This window comes from Drosophila santomea, chromosome 3L, assembly GCF_016746245.2.
Source record: "Drosophila santomea strain STO CAGO 1482 chromosome 3L, Prin_Dsan_1.1, whole genome shotgun sequence".
NCBI classification, from domain to species: Eukaryota; Metazoa; Arthropoda; class Insecta; order Diptera; family Drosophilidae; genus Drosophila; species Drosophila santomea.
Window position 1 is genome coordinate 21,326,254 of NC_053018.2, and position 24,423 is coordinate 21,350,676.

The 24,423-nt window shown below is 41.1% G+C and overlaps 1 long non-coding RNA gene across 1 annotated transcript; it reads right to left on the reverse strand.

Annotated features, from left to right (window-relative positions):
* Positions 1-8,895: 8,895 nt before the first annotated feature.
* On the reverse strand, positions 8,896-9,821 carry LOC120447752. The gene is made up of 3 exons (XR_005616066.1): positions 9,626-9,821; positions 9,042-9,549; positions 8,896-8,987 (listed from the first exon to the last, which is right to left on the reverse strand). It is a non-coding gene; the product is annotated as an uncharacterized LOC120447752 (long non-coding RNA).
* Positions 9,822-24,423: the final 14,602 nt, after the last annotated feature.

Genomic DNA, 24,423 nt, shown 5'->3' on the forward strand with positions numbered 1-24,423 from the left:
AAAAAGATTAGGAGAAATTGTTTTTGGTCGTATATTGTATGTGGTATAACATTTATTTTTTTGAGGACTTATGGCGCAGGTCAAAGGGTGCGATGGGCAAATAAAATATTTATGAATTACCTAACCAACGGACGAACCGAAAATGTTGGGGAGCGATTTAATTGCATTACCCGAGATATCTCCCAGTCGATAAGACCCAGGAATCAGACCCCCCCCCAATCTCTTCAAGTAGCACGTGGGTGTGTGTGTGTGTGAGCAAGGGGTGGTTGTGAAATTTGGGGACTGAAATTGGAATTGGTTCGGCTTTTTGGGTAATTGTGGCTAGAGGGCAAAAGGCATTACAAGTGTAGAACCAGTATTCTCGCCGCTTTTCGGGGGCGTTTTTGAGGTTCGGGGGCTTGTTTCGCCTGCAGACTATGTTGCGGCGAGAATTTGCGAAATCAATCGTGTGGAAATTGTACAAAATGGCTTTCCGAACACTAAATCAAAGGGAGGCGAAGTCGAGCCATGTGGCAATGAGCTAGACAAAGGATGGGCCAGGAAAAAATCAAAAAGAAAGTGTAGAGAAATTATATGTGATACAGAGTTGGGTGGAATTTGGTAATCAAACAGAGGAACGTTTGAATAATATTTCTATATTATATTTCTATATTATATTTCTATATTATATTATATATTTCTATATACTCTATAACTATAACAGAATACAGATGTATCATAAACCAGAGAATTATTTACTAAGTGTAGTAAGCTCGAATTTTATAAGTTATATCAGAAAAAGAATTATATTTTACATTGAATCAAAAGGGTTTTTACACTACTTAATTAAAAAAAATAAATAAATAGAAGTATGTTTTAAAAGATCTCAAATTAAGTTAGGTAACTTCATAAAAGAGACATAAATGTATTTTATGGCAGTGAACATTTTATTTCTAAAATTTATTTGTTTTTATTTTGAAACTGGCTCTTTTATTTCCTTTAATTTATTTGCTACTCACTTTTGTTTGCTGCTTTCGTCATCAAATTCTATTTCAACACATTCACATGCAAATAGCAGTAGTCTCTTCATTTCCTTCCTCGATTTCCATTTTCCCTCCCTATTTTCTTTGTATCTCTAAGCGTTAATGTGCTCAATTGTTTGTTTTCCTCGTGCGGCAGTCGCTGGGTTTTCCTAGCCCTCTTCGCTTTTCCACCCATCGCTTTATTGTCAACGCAGCGTTGTGAAAATTAATCAAAAAAACTTTTTCCAAACAACATTTTCAATTGACAATTTAAACTTTTATCTCGGAAGACATTTTACATAAAAGTTTTGTGTTAAAAATTTGCCAACTAAAAATGAAAAATGCCGACTGGCTTCCCGGCCTCCGCTTTTCTTAAAGGAAAACTGGAAGGCTCGAGCCGAAGGAAAGGGGCCAAGTCACTTGAGTAGGCAGCTCACAGGCTATCAAAACTTTTGACGCTTAACTTGGTAGCACCAGGAATCCGAGTTCAGGAGGGGGCTTTACGTCCCGGCATTGTTGTTTTCCTTCCCTGATGATAGCTGCGTAAGCAACGCACAATACTCTGAAAAGTGTGCTTTGGAATAGGTAAATGTTTGGGGGCGGGGCTGAGGGAAAACCCCTTTAGGTTGACTATCCCATCAGCTAGGGATATAAAACAAGGCGTTGAAAGCAGACCTGGATGTATGTACACCACTCTTAACTCCTTTTCTACTCAACTCGTACGCACTTTAAAATCGTTTATGCAGAGAACATATTCTTATATTAGGGGAAATTCATTTTTGTTTTAAGTCAAAGCTTTGGAAGCCCGATGCACTTACATAAGTACATTTTTCACAGAAAATAAAACATTTCATTTGTATTTAGATAGTCTTTGAAAATGTGTTTAGTGTTTAATAAATAATCGTTTTTACTCATTGCTGCTGCACAGCCCTTCTAAATAGTCTAACTAACCAAACAAAAGTGATTTCCCCTTCGTTCGCGTCTCTGCGTATTTATTTACATTTTACAAGTCCCGACGTAGAACACACACATAAATGAGCACAAGGATCCTGCAGAGGAGTCCTGAAACATAACAACAAGGAGCAAAATTATGCACAGAGTTGCCATGTGTCATCTCCCACCATTCACTTGGGGGCAAAACTCCCAGAAGCGTTAGTGATGTCAGCGATGATGTTGCTGTTGCTCCAGCAGATGATGCTGCTGTGGATGTTGCTGTTTCTGATGCTGCTGATGTTGCTGCTGATGCTGCTGCTGATGTGTGTGCGACAGGCAGCAACAAGGTGGGATGTAACCAAGAACAGCCGCAGCCACAAACGCACATCCAAGGACCTCCGAATGGGTGGGTGTCATATAGGAAAATTCAATATGGCGACGGGGTGCCGCTCCAACTTCCATTTGCCAACTCCTGACGGATGACTGCCCCGGCGACTCGGCAAGAAAAACCAACAGCATCCGGAAAAGCAGCAATCAAGTGGAAGCTGGTTTGCGGTGTCATGTGCTTGGCTTATTTGATAAATGTCAGTCGGGACTTAGGACGAGGCAATACCTTTTCCTCGGGTTACCTGGTCAGTTTTATTCCACAAGAGGAAACAACGAATCAATCGGGAAAATCTCACTTTTCATTTAGCAAAACCGTTTTAAAGAATTCAAGGAAAAAAGTAAACTCTACGAAACTAATAAATCTTTTACATACGTAATCGCATAGCTGGCGAAACTAGTTGACAATTATTTTTAAAACGGTTTGTGTCGGTATTACCCTTCAATGAATTACCCTATTAAGAAGAATGGGAGGAAATCTGGTCTTGATGATAAAACCTCTTCTTGTCACCACTCACATTTTATTGCGACCATCATTCTGGGAACCCGTGCTGATGTCGATTTTGTTTGATTTAGCTCCGGGCGACGCACAAACAAAATACTTGCCAAACTTTTCAGCGGGTGAAACTTTAAACATAAATTGCTTATCGCATTCTCAAGTCTGCTCAGAGCACATATATATCGCTTCACGAGAAGGTCGAAACAATAATTTTCATTTATGCTGATAGGGAACGGGGCGAAACTTTGGCTAGCTGGCCTGTAATCCAATTTACCTAACAACAATTACCGAAAAAGGCGAGCGCAAATTATGTATTATAATTTATGTTAATTACTCAATTACATTTGAGCCCCCAGAAGTGCGAGAGGCAGCAGCTCCACCCAATTATAAATTCCGAACACAAATGCGCCACATTAATAAATATGAAACGTCAATGGGGGCGAACGGCACTATCGCCGGCGGAAGGGAAGGTGTGGGCGTGCCACAAAGATTACGCAAGAAATCAATATTCAAGTGGGCCGAAAAAGGGGTTGAAGTACCAGGAGGCATTAAGGGGAAAAACCGAGTGTTACGCACTCAAAAACTCTTGACTTCTGAGCAGGGTCCTTAAATTTAAATAAATGGCACACGTTCGACTTTTTCAGTTTTACTAACATTCTGCTCCTTGCCCAATCTCTCAATCTAAGAACTCCCCACCCCCTTTTGGGGGTTGACATACGAGGCAGCAATTTTTCAAGGGCAACTTTACGAACTCCATAAGGTAAAACAATGGCAGTGAGCACTATAAGAAATAAGGAGTACCTACATTTATCTAGCTTTATAAATTAGTTTGAAACAGCTTTCGCTATACAAATGACATGAAATATTATTACGCTGCTTGGAAATAACAATTTCTTAATTTGTTTGATAAACAGAACAGGAGTTTTTACAATTGACCGGCAATTTTAATCGAAGTGTACAAAGGGAGGCAGCTATGGGTGTGTTTCTCGGGAGTCCCCCCATTAAGCATTTTCCTCGTATGTTTTTTTATCCTGCTCCATTTTCATGCCATAGCCAGGCTGGGAAAGATTAATGAGGTTTTTTGACAGCGAAAAATTAGGCAAAATGTGATTTAAGGGTTGTTCGGGCCCTGAGCCCACCTTTCAGCCATTTTCCCCATTTCACGTTGCTGGTGTGGCCAGAGATAAGCCGGGAGAATGGGGAGATGTGAGTGAGAAGGAGCGGAAAAGCTCTGGGCAATTTATTTTATTTGCCAAATAGTTATGTGGAGCACGGCAGTCAGGCAACACTATTTGATGATATATTTTTATTACGAAGAAATTTATTAGATCGAGTTTGTTTCGCTCCATCGAAAAGGAAAAACAGATGTTGGCCGAGCTTTTTGTTTCACTTAAGCGGGATAGGTCCGATTTTTATGGACTATTCGGTTTAGGGGGACTAATAAGGGGAATTCTTAGAGAAAATTAATTTAAAATTATAGCCTTTCTTATAACAATTTACCTTGAAGAAATATGTTAACAGCGAGAGTAAATAAAGGTATATACATTTGAATTTAAAGCTTGAGTATGCCCAGTAATTCATCACTTAATTTGTAATTCATTTAATTTAAAAGGCCTGACTCTCTTGTCATTGCGTTAACATTTTAATATAAGTTTAAATACACAAATATTCTTCAAGAATTGATTAAAGGAGAGCATCTCCGTATTTAATGTTCGCTCCACTTTATCCAATCCCCGAACAAATTTCCACCCCGAGCTTAAATTACTTGCAAAAATAAAACCGGAAAAGAGGAAAATTGCTTAATAATGCATACTAAGTGAATGCCACAACGCAAATGATTCAACAACTGTTTCACGCCTTTCAATGATTCATTCCCTGTTTCCTTTAAAGCTGGCATGGAAAATCCATCAAAAGTACCTCGCTTCGGCTGCGAAATTTCCACGATGCACACTTCGTTGAGATGTTTTTCATGCCTTTTCAGACTTCCTGTCTCGGTTTCAGCCTCGGTATTCCTCTTTTTTCTGACCTAGGCCATCTTCTTCTCTTTTGCTCATTTCCGTCTGAACAACCGCTGACAGCTTAATGGCCGCCTGCTCAAAAATTTAAAAATGAAGACGTGATGAGGGACGGCGGGACGGCGGGAAAGTCTCTTTTTCATTTAAATATGGAGGAAAGTGTTCTTCGTAATCATTTGATTTACAGACCGCCAACGCGTCGCCTTCATCGTCTTTTTGTAACCATTTTCCACGCACACATTTTTCGCAATCTGCCAATGAAATTGTTTGTCAACGCATTAATTCTTCGCTGGCCAGTTTTTTAATGATTTAATAAGCGATTTATTTATGCATTCATTTGCCGATTGAAATGCTTTACATATCTCATGAATTCTTTCCGTAGATTGTGCAATTAATCAAGAGCCAAAACTGAGGAAAATTCAAAGCAAAATATTCGAAACTATGTTTTCTCCGTCAGCGCCTAAAAATGATTTTCCCTTCCCATATGCGGGCCCCAATTTATGGGAAATGGCTGAAATCGCTGAGTGCCTTTAGATCAAAGTGAATGCAAACGAATCGCAATCAATTCCTTCGTTCCGTTGCTAATGAGCTAAAATTGATTTTGGTTTTCTTTTAAAACTGTGCGATTGGCTGAAGCGTTTTTGGCATTTGGTGTGGGCTTTGGTTAAATGACGTCAAGGTATCCTGCGGAGATATGAAGAAGTATTTTAAAGGTAAGGTCAGGAAAATGGCTGTTTTTAGCTAAGTTCTCTTGTGAAAATGCTACAATCGTGGAACTATTCAATAATTGTTAAGTAGATATTATGCAAAATTGAATTTTCCTCATTTATTTTTCAACCTGTAGGACCTTGTTCAGCGGTTTTCGCCTTCGACAAGGCCTTTTTTTAATTTCATGCTGCCTTGTTCTGAGCCCCTAGAGCAGAAAAATGAAAGCTTGTAAACATTTTGGTCCCCATCGGTGGTCCCTCCATTCACTTTCGAGGCTTGGGTGAAATTAATAAATTAACTTCCTTGTATCATAAATCATTTCGCCTCTCGGTCTTCTTCACCAACTGCGAACATTTTGCGCCATTAAGCAGCAACGGATTCCTCGTGCTGCGGTACTTTTTACTTACCCTTAACCAGAGCGAGGAACCCCTAAAGAAACCGCAGAGACCCCAAGAACCCAAGACCATTATCATCATCATCGTCCACATTCCCGGGATTTCATCATGAAGCTTGCATAATCAACGTGTTACAGCTGCTGCTCCACTTGGCTTAGGCCTAGTTGGAATGGAAGGATGACGTCGGGTGAAACAGCTACACTGGGAGAAAATTGATCCTTTTACTTGTAATGTGATTGTTATTTACGCGACTAACTACAAATATTCCGATGTTGTCAATCATAGAAAATGATGTTCTTATTCTTATTCTTATACTCGAGTAGTTACAAATATTTTTAAGTTTACATTTATTGAATATTTACTTACTTATATTATATTTTACTTACTAGTATACAGAACAGGAAGTAAATTGAGTCTCACAAGACCGGGGCTTTTAGACTTTTTTATCATTGAGCTAAACTTAAATGTTATGGTTTACAGCTTTATTGTGAGATACCTCATGTTAGCGCTCCCCTTTAATCCTAATTTGGCAATTTACCTAAATAAGTGATTTTATTATTACGTTTTTTTCTCTGCACAACCCTGACCACCGACCAAATACCGTACCCTAAACCCACACCCCCAATCATAATTTGTGCTTTACATAAATTAATGACCCACCCCCCTAGTGGAGGTCTGTTTTTGATTCATTCCGAACAAAAAATGCTCGCACATAAATTTTGTGAGATTGCTTGTGGTTGGGGAAAACCGCGGGCCAAAAACAGATTCTTAAAGGTGTCCAACGGATTTTGCCCCCACTAGATTTCTACTACTTCCTCTTCGGTGGCTCGATGCTCCTGGGGCTTCCTCATCCTGCAGCTCCTTCTGTTATTTACACACTTCTTCATGTGTTTTATGGCGTGTTTCCTTGGATTTCGCAAGAAAGGGGAGTCGGAGTCCCTTGCAAAGATTTATGAGTTTGTCCTCGGTTTGTTTTTCTGGGTGGCGGGGTTGTTTGGTGTGTGTGCCAGTCATCTTAACCCCATACTGCCCCGAAAATTAAATATTAGTGACCAGAATGTCTCTATAGCACTAACCATATCCATTCTAGTTCGTCCTCAACTGCTCGGCCCCGAATTAAGCTGTTGCCCTGGGTAGAATCAATATTAACGACATGTTCGAGATTTGTTTGCCTTTCTCCAGTTTAATTGCCCCACTCCCATCCCGTCCCCTAGGTCTCTTACTTTTCCCCAGTAAAAATTGACGATCATAAAGTAGAGCCATTAAAATTATACCAGCCTCAACAGCAAATGCTAAGGAAAGGCAACAAAAGGAGCTGAAATCATAATAAAAACGCATTCATAAACATGAAATACGATGTGGGGCAGGGGTGATTTTCTAAGCGCGAGTCTATTAAAAGCGCATAAAAATAACTTCCCGATTTTACGAGGTCTAGGCATAACCCCTCCGAAATGGATATTGGGAAAGGGAACGAGACAGTGATACCCTCATCGCCAGCGCCATTGGAATCATCATGTGGTCGCCGTGTGCGGCAGGGGTTAAGCGGACCCCTCTGCTGCACTGGCGGGTTAATTAAATGACGCCAGTTTAGTTTTCGTGCCGCACACGTGTTGGCAATTGTGGGAGTGCGGGAAAATGCATTTTCCCCTCGATTGCCCTCCATTTTCCCCGCCTTCGTTTCTCCGCTGATCGCCTTGTAATGGCTTCCATTGAATTAGTAAAAGTCTTGTAAATGGATTAGTAAAACTGTTTTATGACGGAAAATCTATCTTACAACATCTTTATTTGGATGGATACACTTGAGATGGTTTTTATGGTTTCCAAAGCTTGCCGCGATAGCAAATAATTTATGGGAATTCGGGGACACAATTTTTAGTTCACTTTTAAATGCTTTCTTTTGTAGTCTGTCGAACTAAAACAATTTATATAAAATTGAAGGTACGAAAATCGTCATTAGTACTTGCAGTCTGCAATATTAGCCTTTGTATACGGATAGTGCATAATAATGTTTAAAGGCTTTGAGTATCCCTCTGTCGGCATATTTTTAGTGTGATTTATTGTGAACCCCTTCCCTGCTTAAGATTCTGAATTCCCTAATTAAAAAGTACCCCCTTTAATTTAAACGCTGTTCGTGCATTTCTGGATTTTGGTTTCTGGACTTGACAGATGTCAATATGGGCAGGAGGCCCAGCCCACGGCTCCTCCGCCCCTCGCGATCCCTCTCCAAAGGCCGAAAAGCCCAACTACAGGCGGTGTACGGTGTTGTCCACATAGCCAGCCGTCATAATTGATGAATTTATGGCATTTCTCGGAAACGGAACGAGCCAATAGTCTGGGCCCCCGCCATCAATATGAAACGCTACTCGAATTATTTCTGTATTCTGTATTCCGTATATCGTATACCGGGCTGTTCAATCTCCTTGTTTTACTTTGTTTTGAGTGAGGCAAACGTGCGAATTGCTCAATTCCTCAATTCCTGGCAGCTCAATTCTTGCCACGCTTGAAAATCTTGCGCGGCGGCTTTTCATTGACCGCAGCCGAAGTGCAGAACAAGAAATGTGGAAATATGTGAGTGTAAAACCGACAAAACTCATTTTCAAATTGTTCGGCGACTACGTGACTTCCGCGAGAAATAATCTGGAGTGTGTGTGGAACCCTTTGATGACTACGAGTGCATTGAAAACGGAGTGTGGGCACCACATTACCACTAATAAGGAAAACGGTTGACAGACTCTGTACATTTTTAGAGTTCCAAAGTCAGCTAGAACACTTTTACAAACCACTTGATAGGATAGAACTGATAGAACTTTCATACAATTTCCATTGTTATTAAACTGGCACGGCTGTTCTTTCTGTGTATCGCAAGTATTTTCTTTGTAAACTTATATATTTTATGCTCACCCCCGAGAAGAGGTCATAAATTTCATATATCGAATTCAGACATCAGACATGAGTTAATTGCATTTCATAATTTCACATCTCGCCCCATCGTCAATTAAATGGGACACAAATCATTTGTGATAATCATCGGTACGATGATCAGAGCATTTATCTGTCAATTATTTATGGGAATTTAAGCATTCAAATCGAATTGTCTTTTTCTTACTGGCAAGTAAAATATCCATAAGAAATCGGAACGAATTAAAAACAAGGCGATTTAAAGATGCCTTTAATTAAAAACGAGTTTTTCGTTACGGTTTTGATGTCTCCTTGATTGGCGCTTGTTTTGTGTATGGTCAAGAAAGAAAAAGTCCCATTTTTGGTTGGTCGGGGTAAGAAAAAAGAAGAAGGGACCCAGACGGCTGCAAAGTTGTCAAGTTAAATAAGAGCAGACTGGCTGAAAAGAAGTGCCAGTTGATCTGGAAGTTTTTCCTTTTTACTATTTCCGGCTGCGTAGTGTTGCCGTTGCCAAAAACACGTGCTGTGTGGGAAAAAGTCCGCATTAAATTCCATAGCAAAGCGGAAAAGCAGGGCTTTTCTCTCCTCCAGAAATATCCTAAAAACCCGAAACTTTTTCATTCACTTGTTAAGCGCAGAGCAACTTTACGGCCTCTCTGGTTTCGTCTCATTTTCAAGTGGAGCGGCCATAAATCTTATGTTAATTTATGCTAAAACTAAAGACCAAAACAAATTTCTGTTGTTACCACACACAAACTTATACACACGCGTATAATACAAATATTTTGTTACCAGTTTTTATGCCTTTTGTCGTCGTTTGCTGTGGCTGTTGATGACTCTTTGGACCGGCTCTTTGGAGGAGCTCCTCCACTTTGGCCCACACCACTTCACTACACTCCAGCCAGCCAAACTTGCTTTTGCTTTTGGCCCGACTCGCTTGTCATAAAGAAATTTTAATAATGTGCGGCGCCAAAAAAGTTTTTTTCGTTGGTTGCTGTTGTTTTTATGAGCCGGCGTCGTTTGGGAGTTTCATATAAAAGTGTTAAATTCAAATGAGTTCAGAATGGGCCAAAATCCGAAGCGGCAGGGCAAATGGATTTTCCAGCTGGGCCAATGCGTATGTGAGACTTGTCAGGCCATCAATAAAGCATTTCAGTTTGATTATATAATCATATTTGGTTTCTGGGGATGATGGTAATAACTTGCATCATAATACTCTCTATATGTGTTAGCATAATTATAATCATAATAATATTGTTTGCTTTGCTAATGAACTTTCTGTTGGTTTATCGTTACAGGTACTTCTTCATCGATTTTACATCTGGTAAGTAGTCTCTGAATTGCACCGGCACCTTAGTTGTATTTTTAAAATTGTAAAAAACTTAATTTGTATTTATAAAATTAAAAACTTTGCATAGTAGAATTAAGCTGTTATTGTGGGATATTTAAAATAAAATTACAAACGCATCAATCTGTGGTTTACCCATACACTGAAATTCCCATCGAATCAAATATCTTCTCCATAAATCGCCAAGCATTTGTGGATCTTTATTGAGATATTTGCCCAATTTGACTTAGACCATCGCTCTTTCTCTTGGTCCCTGTGATTCCCTGCTCGAGGTGACCCACAAATCAAGGGGCATTAAGCTGTCTATCTGTCAATCCCCCAAAAAGCATTCAACTATCTTGGGCATTTATCGCTTCGCTATGCGGCACATTTACATCAAAAGTAAATATCTGGAGATGTCTGAGACAAATCCCATTCTGAGCCGACTTGGCAGTTGGCTGCATTTTCTACTCATTTTAATGATGCGCATAAAATCCACAAAATCATTTGCACAAATTAAAAGTTAACTCGGGCATAAAATTACCAACTTAACACCCGCTGAAACCGGACGAGGGTCCATATTATCTCCCGGGCCAAAAGCCCACCTGACTGGGTCACTTTCAGATGTTGGTTTCAGCTGGTTTGTAGACCCCTCCTCTTGCTTTTACATTTTCCTTTCATTACATTTGCCGCTGCTCACCTTTGTTTTTCTTGCTTTTTTCCCAGAGCTTATCTATGTCCGTGTAATTTGCAAATTTTCTAATTGTTGTTTGAAACTCAAGCCTTTGGCCAACACTTTGTTGGCCGAGTGCAGAGCAGAGTGACGTCCGGCCCGGAACCGGCTCTACGTCTATCCGGATGCCAGGGTGTCCGGAGGTGTTGTCCGGGTGTGCGACCCTCCGGTACTGAGACTAGGTGTGTTTTGTGTGCTGAAAAGTAGGTCGGTGGCCAACGCAGAACTCAATTAAATTGAAGGTGTTCATTTCGCTAGCATTGCGTTAGCTCGCTTTGCGCCTTTCCTTTGGCACTCAGCTTTAATTGCAATTAAGTTTCAGTTTCAATTTTATAACTATTTTTTGCTCAGTTTTCCAACTTAATTGAGCACAAGGCCTTGGGCCGTGCAAGAAAATCCAATTTATGCATGTAGCCTCTACACTCTCATGTTGCTTTTTTAACGGTCTTTCTGGTTTTAAACGACATGTGTGGAAATTGGTATCGCAGTTTTCGATATTTAATTATGGATACCCTGATATTGGGTTGTAAATGTGGTATTTATCACCATTGTTGATAATAGGTGGCAGCTGGCAGAAATGGTTACTCCCTTTTTAATGTTTGAAGTATGAGTATTAAAGGCAATAGTAATCTCTATATAAAGTCATCATATTCTTTGACAACTGAAAAGTTATGATTATGATAAAAAAGTACAACTTGAATGTATCTACAAATCAAGAAGCTATTCATCCCGAATCAGAATTTATTCCACAGTGTCCAGCACGTTTTCAAAAAAAGGGAATCCACTATTTGTTTTATATATACCCCTTTTCATCCTTGTAATTTATTTATCTGGATGACATTTTTACCCGTGCTTTCTGCCATAAATAATTCACAATTCATTGACATATTTTTATGAATATAACTTCCGATCGTTAAACAAGACTCATAAAAAGCGTCGGACAGCGACCAACTGACTATCGCATCTGTCCACCCCCGCCAGACCCCTTGGAAAAAAAGCCCCAGAACACCCGACTGTATGGGGAGGCCCATTAAAACGACATGAACGCATAATTTAATTTATATTTTTTCAAGCGTGTTCCCTACTTGGGGCGACACTTCATTGTTGCCGGGCAAACAGACGGGGGAGTGACTGAGGAGGCTGTGGAGCCCGCCCCACATCTATGCCCCAATATAGGATACCGTACCAGGCTCATCGTCAACCTTTTTGAAAATATAATCACAGCATAAAAATCAATTCCAAACGCGTGTGCAAACAGCAAACAGACAGTCCTGAGTCGCTGGCAACGGGGGATACGCACACATGGCATCTGCCGCAAGCCCCCCACAACATGGCCCCCAAAAACCCCTGACCCCCGTCCACACACCCCAGTCTCTCCCAATCGCTTCCATGCCACCGCACAAAAATGTCACACATTTGTACAACATTCGTGAGTCTGCAACGGGTTGCTCCGCCTCCCTGTCGCACTCCCTTTCACCTAAATAAAAAATCCTCTTGGTCTGCGAATCAGCATCAGCTAAGCAAACAACATTGCACTGCCAAACTGCGGACGGGAAAATCAGCATGCAAATAAAATAAAATAAGCAAGTAAGGAAAACAATCAAATAAATGTGGCTAAACTTTCTATAACAGAAGCAGAAATTACCCTGTGCACGTAATGGTCTTTGCTAAAAAATACAAATTATTCGATTATTTGATTAACTCCTTATTGAAAAGTCTGATCTTATCGAGCACTGAGCATATTAAGCTTATATAAAATTATACAATATTGTGGATAAAAAATGCCATACCACAATTTTATAGATTTTTCGCTTTATTTTAGTCTATTATACCCAATAGACCTCACAGGGTATTCAGCTAAGCGAAAGAATTGTCGCGAGGAAATCATAAATAGCTGGAAAACGAAGTTACCGACTGGCAGGAGCCATGCTCCCGCTTTTCCTTTGGCTTCTGCTGCCGGATTTTCCTGCTGACGACGAGGCGCAAATAGCACGTCAGCCACATACCAAAATTTCCCGAAAAACACCTCCCCCCTTGACCCACCAGGCACAGATGTGTGTAGGCGCATTAATGTGCCGGCAAAAAAAATATAGGATAGGAAAATGGAAAATACTTTTTTGTGATTTATGGGAATGTGTGGAGGAGCCCCGGAGACTTGCTGTAAATGCGTGCCCCCTCCCTACAGCCCCCTTCACCCAGCACCTCCTCAATGTCACACACAAAAATGTTTTACAAGCAATTTTCCAGCTGGTTTTTATGTGTGTTTGTGCATTCGTTTAACTATTTGGGCATAAAATATGACAACGATCCCCCGCACTTTTTCCGCCCAATCTATAAGCTAAATTGTTTTTCCCTGTCGCCAGTTTCTGGCCACGTGTTGGTGTCCTTCTGGCCTCTCTCAACGTCCTCCTCCTTCGGTCTTTTCCACACTTGTTCGTTTTTTTTTTCAAGTGGAGTTGAGTATGGAATATTTTTATAGCCAGTTGGCAATTTTTTTGAGCTCAAGGCAAACGACCGGCGTAAATTTGCCATAAGAAAAAGAACACAGTGGATATTGCCTTTTAGTTACTGTTACCGCAAGAGTTTCGGAATATGATGGCACGCTAAATAAATAAATAAATAATTGCAACTTAATTTCCAGTCAAAGGATTTTCTCAACAAATTTGACTCAACCATGCGACCTAATGTTTTTGCAGATCTCACTGGAATAGCTTTTTGAATGTCTTGTATTTAATTACGATGTTTCACTTGAAGTGAACTTCCCATAAAGTTTTTATTTTACTATGTGTTCTTTAACGTTAAGTTATTATGTTACAACTTTTTAGCATTTTTAAACAAAATGTTAAATGTGGTTGATAAGTATAGTACTAAGCAAGCACTGGTTAGGTACTTCCCCATGAAGTTGTAACATTTTTAAGTTGTTGCTGGCGCTTTCGAGTGGCATAAATCTTCAAGCCATCAACTTCAACAATGTATCGTTGTCTCTTGAGACTGCCACAGAGTCTCCCCATCTCGCTGTCTTTCTCCAAACCGTCAAGTTCAAGAGGCACTTGTCGCGGATTTTAACAACTTTATAGACACAATGGGCAGAAGAAATCCGCGAGCGAAGAGGCTGCCACAGCCGCAGCCGCAAAAACTTTGCGTGTGCCACTTGTAAGCAATTTGAACTGTCAATAGCTTCGAAATCCGAATATTAACGAACATAAACAAATGAGCGAAACAGAAAAACTGCTTAGGTTGACACTCAACCGATTCAAATGGCTCAAAGCAGCCGGCCTGGCGATGGAAACTTGTTTCTTGCCTCGGGCACTTCCCGCACCAAATATGGCATGTGGTATCGGTATTGGCAAGCCCATTTTGCTGATTTCGCAAGAGCGAAGTGTGGCGGAAAAAGTATCTGCATGATTTGTATCTCGCAGATACAAAAAGGCGCCAAGCGGTGCCGTTCATCCATCAGCAACTGTGACAAATGTCCGTTTCACAACCTTCGGGTAGCCTCTTCAAATCAATTTGCCCGGGTTACTTCCCATACACCCCAGAGCCATAACTAAATCATAATTTATAGGCCCTAACCCCAGCTGGCCGGATTCCATCCTTGCCATTGCCCATCGCCCATTGCCCGCAAATAATTTCATTTTTTCACCGCTCTCCGGCCAAAGGAAACATTTTCAACAGTGGGTGGAGCTGTGAATATTGGCCATTAAATTTATGCCCAGAGATAATAACACAAGCGGCAAGTCGTTATAAGTACAGGGGCAAAACGCAGGATGGATATGGATGGTGGCAGGGACCGAGTCAAAAGAGCGCGGAGCGGAGGATGTGACGACTAAAAATAAAATTATTGCTTGGCAAACTCGTCTCGAGATGCAAAGGCAGCGATAGAGAGACTGACTGGGACTCGTACCAGATCTCCCCAGTCCCATGATTCAGCTCCAGGTGGCAACTGCAGTGGATTGTGGCCAGGAGTCGGCGGGGAGCGCTGTGGAGCTGGGATTGAAACCCTGCCGAGAGCTGGACTTGGGCACCTTGGCCAATTACCCAAAGCCCCACCATTCGCTTTCCGTCGGTTACCCTCGGAATGGTCTCCTAACCACAGAACCGTGGTGCAAGTCATTAAGAAATATGTTCATTTTAATTTGCTTAATATATACGCACTCTTAATATTTTAGTAACAGGAATATTCATATATGTATAAAATAATTTTAAGAAGCTTAACATTTTCGAGAGCTGCCATAGGCTTACTGGCCAAACAACGTTATGGGTCTATCAATAAATTCTATCACATTTAAAATTTCAAGTCACATTTCCGTATGTTTCAGTCTTCCTGGAAACACTGTGCAGTCCTGCGACTCGTTTTGTATCTGGTTGCAACAATATTTGGTTGCCAACTTGGCCAATGTATCAACAGCATTTAGGCTGCTGCCTGCTGGAGCTCCTCGTTCTTCTGCCTCTTCCGATTCTCCCGATTCCGCTCCTGTTACTCCAAGTTGTGGTTGGTATTGGATCGGTTGGCTTGGGTCCGTGTTTGTGTTTGCATTTGGGCTCGGCCCTCACTTTTGGTAAATATGTGTGGACGCGGGGAGCTAGAGGCCCTTCGCTAGCAGATTCCCTTCTTGTAGGCAGCGACTAACAGCCAAGGCACACATCGACTTTCACATCCACATCCACATCCTCGTTTCGTCCCTTTGCTTAGTTAACTATGCAGTCAGCCTTTGGTGTGTTTTGCCCACTCCCTGGTACTTGGGCTCATATCTGATATTGCCAGAAGCTTACCTTCCTCCCCGGCGTTTTGCCCCTTTTGTGTTGCTGTTGTTATTGGCCAACATCGGATCCACAAAGTCATCAGCATCAGCACCAGCACCAGCACCAGCTTCAGTATCATCCTCAGAGTGTGCAGACTCTATGGCCCAGTGGAGAGCTGTTTAACTGTTTGGCTCAATCACCCGGTGGAAGTCTGTTTGGCCTGCTAATATGCAAACAGAGCTGCCAACTTAATGAAATTGAAATGAGCAAATTAGACAACTTTTGTGCAATGGGCAATAGGGGATTTAGCTGCGACGACAGAGCCGAGAAAATAACCCCTATGCTGCATTGGAGATGAAAGTCCTAATGGCCGGGAAAATCTGACATTGAATTAGTGACAATCGCAGTGGGAGGTCGGATATGCACAGCGACCTTGCTCTTATGAGAAGCGCAGAGAAGAGCGCAAAAATGTTTTAGTTTTATGTGTTGCTGTTAATCCAAGAAAGTTGTGAAAGAGCGGACTTAAAAGAACTGAATTTATGAGCCCAAAAGTAAGTTTTCATAGAAATCATAATAGGAATAATCATTTAATAGGCTTGAAAACGTTATGAATCGTTTGCCATTTTCAACACTAAAGATATACCCCCAAAGCCCCTGCAAAACATTTGCATTTATCCAAGAAAAAATATAAAGGCAAGCCGATGAATCAAGCAGAATGGACTTCCCTTCTTGCCCAAAACGAAATCATTTCAGACCTTTCTGCAGTAGCCAAAGCCCATAAATCTCTCATCTCTATTTCTCAACTTAGCAGCTGCTGCCACATGGAAAAACTAGTCTAGCCATTAGGACACTCTCCAATAAAAATGCAACTCCCACAAATCGCACAAAAAGAATCCTGGCGAGTGGAGGTGAAAGGAGAAGTTGGAGATCCAAACTCACATGTCATGGACTTCGCAGGGATGCAACTTCGATACCAAAACATACTGATAGATACAAACGACTTCATGACTGCACAAAAGAACCCTGACGATGATGATGATTTGCACAAAAAACAAGTGGAAAAGGAAATTTATTTTTTCAACTGTCTGCATCATTGAATTGGCTGGGCAAACGGACGAATTGATGAATTGCCCTGGCTCAAGTGGCAACAGTTTAGACCAAGGAATACGGGGATAGATCAATAAATGCACGGAGCAGAGAATCGACTCATTAACTTGAAGTCCATCACTGCACTTCTTTTGTTTATTGAAGTTTAGCATGGGGCTGAGTCCCCGTCATGGTCTCTCCCATAAAAATTTATGTTAATTTCTTTTAGAGCCCCGGCTGCAATCTGTGACTGCATGCGTAATGAGCTGGCCCAAGTTAGGTAAACAACACAGGAAAATGAAAAAGAAAGAGCTCCCCTCCACTTGCAGCTCATTAAAACATCACGAACAAATCAAAAATTTAAATAATGATTAACGCCAGCCCGAATTGTTCCGATACATCCACCTACAACAGCAGAATGGCTCCTCTTTCTCGAAAACTTCATGCTACAATTGAGAATTTCTACGAAAGATGCTCGTTTTGTGAAAATGCAGTGTAAACATTTAAAGTAAACAAAATATCTCGACGCCGACGTGAGCTCAACAAATTAACTGCAGCCGTTTGCGAGGAGACAACGCGTCGTATGAGCAACCGGCGCAGCAGTTTTTGTGTGGATTTATTTGTATTTATTTTCCAGTCAATATAAACTATGTGAATTTTTACTGTACATAAAGGCAGTGCGAACAAAAAACGAGCGGGAACATATAGGGGAAGCCATAGTCGGGGCTAAGTAAATAAATCAAATGCAACAGCGCACGATCCAAATAGTTGAGATGACTTCAGTCGCATCGGCTTGAGTTTGGTTTTTTCTTCGTATTTTCGTGGAAGTGCAAGCCAAGCTGGCGGGACAAGAGTTTTGTATATAAACAAAGCTGATAAACTTTGTAATAAATTCCGGAGTTGCAGTTGGTAATCTCTATATTCAAAAAGCGGAAGATTTCTCTATTGATTAGTGGCGTTGCCATACACGATTGAATGCTTCTTTTGTTGACAGCAAGAGGATTATCTTGGTGCTTTAAAATTTTATAAAAATACAATAAAAGTGGTAGGGCAATGGTAAACGTCATCAAATTACTACGACTATTATTTTTTAGGCGACAACTAGACAATTTACTTTTGCTCATTTTAAACAGACTAACTCAATATACTTTTGATTCCCGTTTAAGGTATTCATTTTAGAAACAGTATAAACATTATAAGGGGTCCATCTTATCTCTTACCGTTTTTGCTTGGCTGGTATACCTTAAATATAAATTGCTACTTGCATTAATCTCTCGCCCTAGCCAAAAATTTCCTCCGCTTTTATCCGAAAAACCGCTATGAAATAGTTTTTGTTGTGCATTAAAATTCCCCGAGTGTAATCTACTAGAAACGTTACGCTTGCAACCTGCCAAACTTTAGCTCGCCACACACAGCCATCTAAATGTACATTTACCCCAGGGTTCAGGACCTAATCTCAAAACCCAGGCAACGGAAGAAGCAGCAAGACAGAGAATCCTGGGGATTCCCCATTTCGAGTCAAAGTCATTTGCCAAAAACTGAGCAACAACAACAGCTCATCAACACCTTTAGTCAGCCATTTTTCAACATGGCGATTATATGGCCACACAAGGCGCAAGTGGGGAAATGTACACTGAGAAAATTTGACCACATTTGAAGAGGTAAATTGGGTTGTGAGATATTTGGACAAATTGTGCAAATAATAGCAAAGGACCTTATATTATATTAAAAAACATGTAAGTCAGTAAAGTTCCTAGTTACCATACACTATTAAAACGTTGAGCTTAAAAGCTAAATTAAACGACGAAAGACTATCACACCTTTTTTTTGCGTGTAGAAGGGACCCGGAATAGCGAGGCAAATACGCAAAAACCCGGCGCACACTAAATCCACTTAAATTAATTGCAAAAGGTGATTACGTTGCTGTTTTGCCTGTGGAGTACGGACTTTTCGCCTGGCAGCAAACAGACAGCGAGCAGACAGCTGAGAAATGAGACCGCCCCTTCTGGATTTGCCACGCAGGATATCAAGGAGCTGCAGTAGGGACTTAGGACCTGCGACCGGGCAAACGTCGCCATTTCTCTAATGCCAGCGGGCAATTGCAAACACCCGACGACAGGCTGCGAAGCTGTAGCTGCAGGAAGATATGCTGCAGGTCCTTCGTCCTGGCATCAGGACCTTTCGCATCCATACTTCCGCCCCCGCTAATGGCCTTGCATGGCTGCACTGAGGAAAAATATATCTTGTGTGCATGTTCATGCTGATAAAACCATACTTTCGGAAGCTAATTTTTCAATATCAATGCCTTTTTTTTTATCAACTTGTCATCACCGCATGCTGATTTATTTTAAATTAAAAGTGAAATAGTCTGCACTAGACCACATTTTTAGCTTAAAATGTTGCAGGTGGCTGTCTCTTCATCTTTGCAAAGTAATTTGCAAAGAGGCGCTGCGGGAAAATGTCAGGGGGGAGGCAGGGGCGGTAAAACAGAAGGCAAGTGCCGCCAAAATGCAGTCAAGGATAAAACGGCAGCGGCACGGAATGCCAGGATACCAATAACAGCAGATGAAGGCATCCTGTTTCGCTCAAGGCTGCTCATCTCCTCTTGTTCTTGCCGTCCTTTTACGCACTCGTTGGGCGACAAGGTGTTAAGGTGTGTCGATGTCGTTAACTGTCATCTGCGCTCGCAATTTCCGTGCATGCGGGCTTATAAATTGTGAAGAGAAAAGGGAAAAGATATCAAAGCTCACTAGATATATTGATATATATTATATATTTTATACAAAATATAAAATGCACATTCTCACTCTACACTTACCGTGATCGACGAAGAATAGATTTTAGCGTTCCCTTAATAATGTAAATGGAATGTATTTTCAAAACTGTAACTAAATAAGTTAAATATATGTATAATAATTCATTACGAATATAATTAACATCTTACTCTGAGCTTCTAATACTACTACTATTTACACTCACTCATCTTCTACTTAATATATTACGTATGTATTTTAAATTTATTGCTTTGTAATAGAAAATGTATTGAAATAATAATACTAACTACCTCGATGTCATCGTGTGAACGTTGTTTTCAGGGTGCCACGTTGAATTCCCGCCCAGCTTCTTTTTTTTTGCATACGTGCGTGTTCGTGAGCTTAAAATGTCATTAAAGCACGGAAAGGGCGTGACTGCGAGGACATTTTCAGGACGAGACTTGAACAGGGAAGTCCAAACGCAACACCCCCGCCGAAAAGCAGAAACCAGAGACCAGAAGCCAATCGAGCTGCGTAAAGGAGCAAATATTTGGCGAATATTCCTCACTCGACAGCTCATAAAGACCATCGAGATGTCTTCGAGTAGCAGATAAAAGCCAAAAACATTCTTAATCAGCGCCGAGAGGTTTCCCCGCCTTCTCTTTGCTCCTGTGGGTGGGCGTGGCGTTGGGAAAATTTATTGATAATTGATTATAGCTTCGTTAGGTCGCGTTTAAGGCGGCGTTTTGTGGTTCGGCGCTTATCTCTTTCTCGTGTTTGTTGCTGCAAATTGAAAATGCAAATTGCCCAGATGATTGCTCCTCCGATTCCCGTTCCGGTTTTCCCACTCTGGTTTTCCGCTTTCCCCGCGAATGCAGTGTTTTTGTTGTCTTCTCGTGCCTTTTGATGTTTCGGCGACTTCCTTTGGGGAAAGCAAATTTTCATAAATTTTTAAAACAAACACACGAGTTGCCTGGACAAAAAAGCTAAAAAAATCTGGGAACGGGAAGGAAAGCGAAAAGCTGAGTCTCAATTGGAGGTGGGCTTGGTGACTTTTTAACGCCATTTTGTGGATACCCTGTAATCTGAGGGAATCTGTGTGCGTGTTCATAAATGGGGCAATATTTTAAAATAATTCAATGGAAATATTCAATAAAATATTTAAATTTAGTTATTGTTAGTTTGTTTTGTACATAACTTTTATTTTCTTGATAACCTTTGTTATCCTAGTTTATTTAAGCAACATTATTCCGAATTAGTGAGTTTTAATTTCATCCCTTGCTTACTGCATAGGGTATCCCATTATTCATAAAACTCTGTCACAATGAATACCATTTTTTACAGTCTTTGTTGCTGCTGTTGTTGTTGGTGCTAGGACGTGCCTATGTGCATTGCCTTTGCTCACCTTTGAGCTTTTAAATTATTTTCCAAGCACGTAGCTTCTGTCGGCTGTTTGCGTATTTAAACATGGCCATCATGGGCGTCGGGTGGGGGGCTGAGGGAAGGAGGTGGTAGGAGGGGGTAGGGCGGTTCCGAAGAAGTGTAGGGGTTGGGGTGAAAAGCGCGTAGCGGCTTTGCTTTGCCGTTGCCTTTAAAAGGATTTGCGCAATTTGCGTTTTATTTTAGGGGTTCGAGGGGGGTTTTCTTTTTTTGAAGGGGGTTCCTGGGGATCCAGGGTTTTGGGGGTGTGATGGGCTCGGGTTGTTGACAAACAAACAGCGGCGTTGAGTGACGCCGAAGACAGGAGAAGTGAAGCAAAGGACCTAGGATATGCTGAACAGGACAAGCGGCAAGCTTTGTGTTTGACAATGTCCTTGCTGATGTCGCGTTTCGCCCCCACAGGCGCCCCCTTCCGTACGTGACTTGCATTTTATTTTCCCCAAAACCCAGCCAACAACCCACTCTCATCTCCCATCTCCCATCCGCCCAACGGAGAAACTCGTTAGTAATTTACGAAAGGGAAAAGGAAAGAGAGATCACGCCACAGATAGAAATGCGGAAAACCGGGGATTCAGCTAGCTGCATGTTTTCAAAGCAATCAAATGCTCGTCTATATTCATATGGGAATAGTTGCGCTGCACGGCCATCTAAAAATATAGACTCTACAGTTTTTGTGAAGTGCCCGCATGTCTGTACTTTTTTTTTCGTTCGCGTTCCTTAACTGCAAATAATTCCATCATCAGTTGAGCGAACAGAGCCGAAAAATTTTGGGAATTTAATAGAAACAGAAACCGGCAAGGGCAACGATTGATAGCCACTTGAAAAACGGCCTCTGGTTTGCCTTCAATATCAGGTGCACTGACAAAAACTAGCAGTGGCATGGTCTGAAACAATAGTATATTATATAGGCATGGCCAAACAATATAATATTTAAATAGCTTTCAATACGGAAAATGGAATCTTTTAAGGCGTTATCCTTATTTAATTATTTAAGTCATTATTTTTATGGTAAAAATTCACTGTTGAAATTTGCATTGAGATAAAAATCATATCCCTTAAGGAACCAATTTGTAGATGAACTCAATAAAGTGGCTTAAAAAGAGCCGAATATTTTTCCCGTGTATTTGCTGACATTGCCCAGTGCACTCTGAACCGAATTCGTTTGGGTGGGCTTTTGGCACAGTGGGACACAATGAGAAGTGCCCGCACCCACAAACTACTCCTGCAATTGGGGCTCCAGATCGCAGCATGTGCAGTGGAGAACATTGGGGGTTCCGGGTGGTTTTGGGGGCTTATTCAATCCTTAATGGCCTCAGTCGCAGCGTCGAAAGAGTTATTGAAAATGTTTTATTGTGTGCATTTGATTGCTGTAAGTGTTGAGGTCCTCCACGAGCTCGGCCTGGTGTCTAACTTATAAATATTTCAATAACATTTGAAGTGCGCCTGCCTCGCCGACTGCCTGTGGATGCTGAATGCCCAACCCACGCCTCCCCCTTCCGAAATGTAAATGCACTCTCCATTGTGCGCTGGTGTCTAGTGCTTTTGCCACTCCAGATTTAGATCGCAGTCATGGCACTTGCCATATTTGGATTACCAATCCCAAATTCAAAACATATCCATTGCCAAGGGATAGTAGAACAGTTTTAGTTTTGGGACTATATCGTGATTGTAATACCTATAAAAATTAGGATAATTAAGTTACGTTATATTCATATTTATTTATAATAAGTATGATAAATGTAAAAGGGCATAGAGTGTAGAATATGTTAAAACAGTTATTACTTCGCTTAAATATTAAAACTTAGTAGAATTTATTTACTATGTCAATAAAATTGTATATATTCAACTTATTGAGATTTTACTTATAACTTAAAAATTGTATATATTTTTATTAAAAAACATAAAAATGTTCATATCAAAATGCCACTGATAATGCATGATTTTACAAATTGCCATTTGCGAAACATCTCGATTTAGTGCACCGCATAAACGCTCCTTCTGACCATGTTTGAACGGGCTTACGGGATATGTTAGCCAGCATTTGTTGGCTCGCTAGATGAATTCTATGGCACGTCCGATATGGTTCGATATGCACACACATAGACGGCAAACACTTTCAATTGGAGGGGTGTATTTGTGCTTTAAAACTTTCCACAGCCGGGCCAAAAGAGTTTCGACCCATCGACTGATACAACCGTGGCTCAGTCCATTTTCCTGCCGGCACGAAAAAAGACGTCGAAGCCTTTCGGCCTGGCCTAGAAAAGTTTAACTCAATTACGGGCCCAGTCGGCACACGTGACTAACTGGGATTCTGTATCAGATGAGGTAAGGTTAGCCGAGGTTATTTGAGTATGGTCGCAATGGAGTGGAGTGAGCCCAAAAGCTGGCCAAGCATTAAGCAGGTCGAGTCGGGCCACCTACAAATCCCCTTTTCAAAACTCATTAGCACAAATTCGTGCCTTTCAATACAAGTTGGGAGGCAAATCTGCGGAGGGCAGTCGGGTTCCTTAGATTATTGTGGGAGTCTGCTGGGCTAATTTGGGCTAGCTGACAAAATTTATGCTGATTGTGGGGCAATTTACGGAAATTCCTACAGTCTACTGTTGGAAAATTTTCGGGTTGCCTGCGAGCCATGAGTTTGGAAACCTTTGGCCCGGAAATAAAAAATGTTCTCTTTCTGTTTTCCATAACTAGTACAAGGCACTCAGCCTTGAAACAATGGAAATAAAATAAGAGAAACCTTTTCTTCTTCCTGTCTTAGTTATCCTTAGAGGATTGGTTGGAATAGTTAGGTAGGTCAGTATTTTTAAGATCTTAGGGGAAGGAAACGGAAATAATTGGAAAATATCCCAAAGAGTTCTGTCTGCTCTAAATTATTCTTAAAATAATCGGTTTTCGGGTGTATATTGTTAAAGATTACATAAAATCTAAACCAATCTAATGCGTCCTAACTTCCATGCATTTTTAATCTAATTTTGAACTGGTTTGTTTTCTTTTTCAGATCCAGGCCGACTTTTGTCTAATTTACTGAGTGCAGCCGCCGAACAAGGTAGGCAAAAGAGTTTAACCTTTTTTTAGTACCCCAATCTATATATGCAAAGTAGAGTTAAATGAATCAGAGCTTGCGGAGTTGGGTGAAGAGGTCCTAGTCGAATCCTGCGACTTCTGCATATATAAATTGTATAAGAACCGGAGTTCTTTCGGTCGTCGCTTGGTTTCCGTTTCGGCTTTTGGCTTTCGCTTTTTCATTTCCGCCTAATAAACTACATAATTAAACTGGCAGGCAATGGGATTAAAGGATTCAGCGGCGGAAAGCCCCGAAGGAGTCCAACTCGCACACACTCACTTGAGCATCCGAGTTGGTTTCTGGCCCCGGCCAAAGTTTCGTTCACGAATTAAGCTAAATTAATTTTTGTTCCTTGCCGTCGTTGTTGCCAATGCTACTTAAGTCCTTTGACTTTTGCTCGTTTGATGATGGAGCTCTGGCCGTTAGTAGTCCTCTCATCTA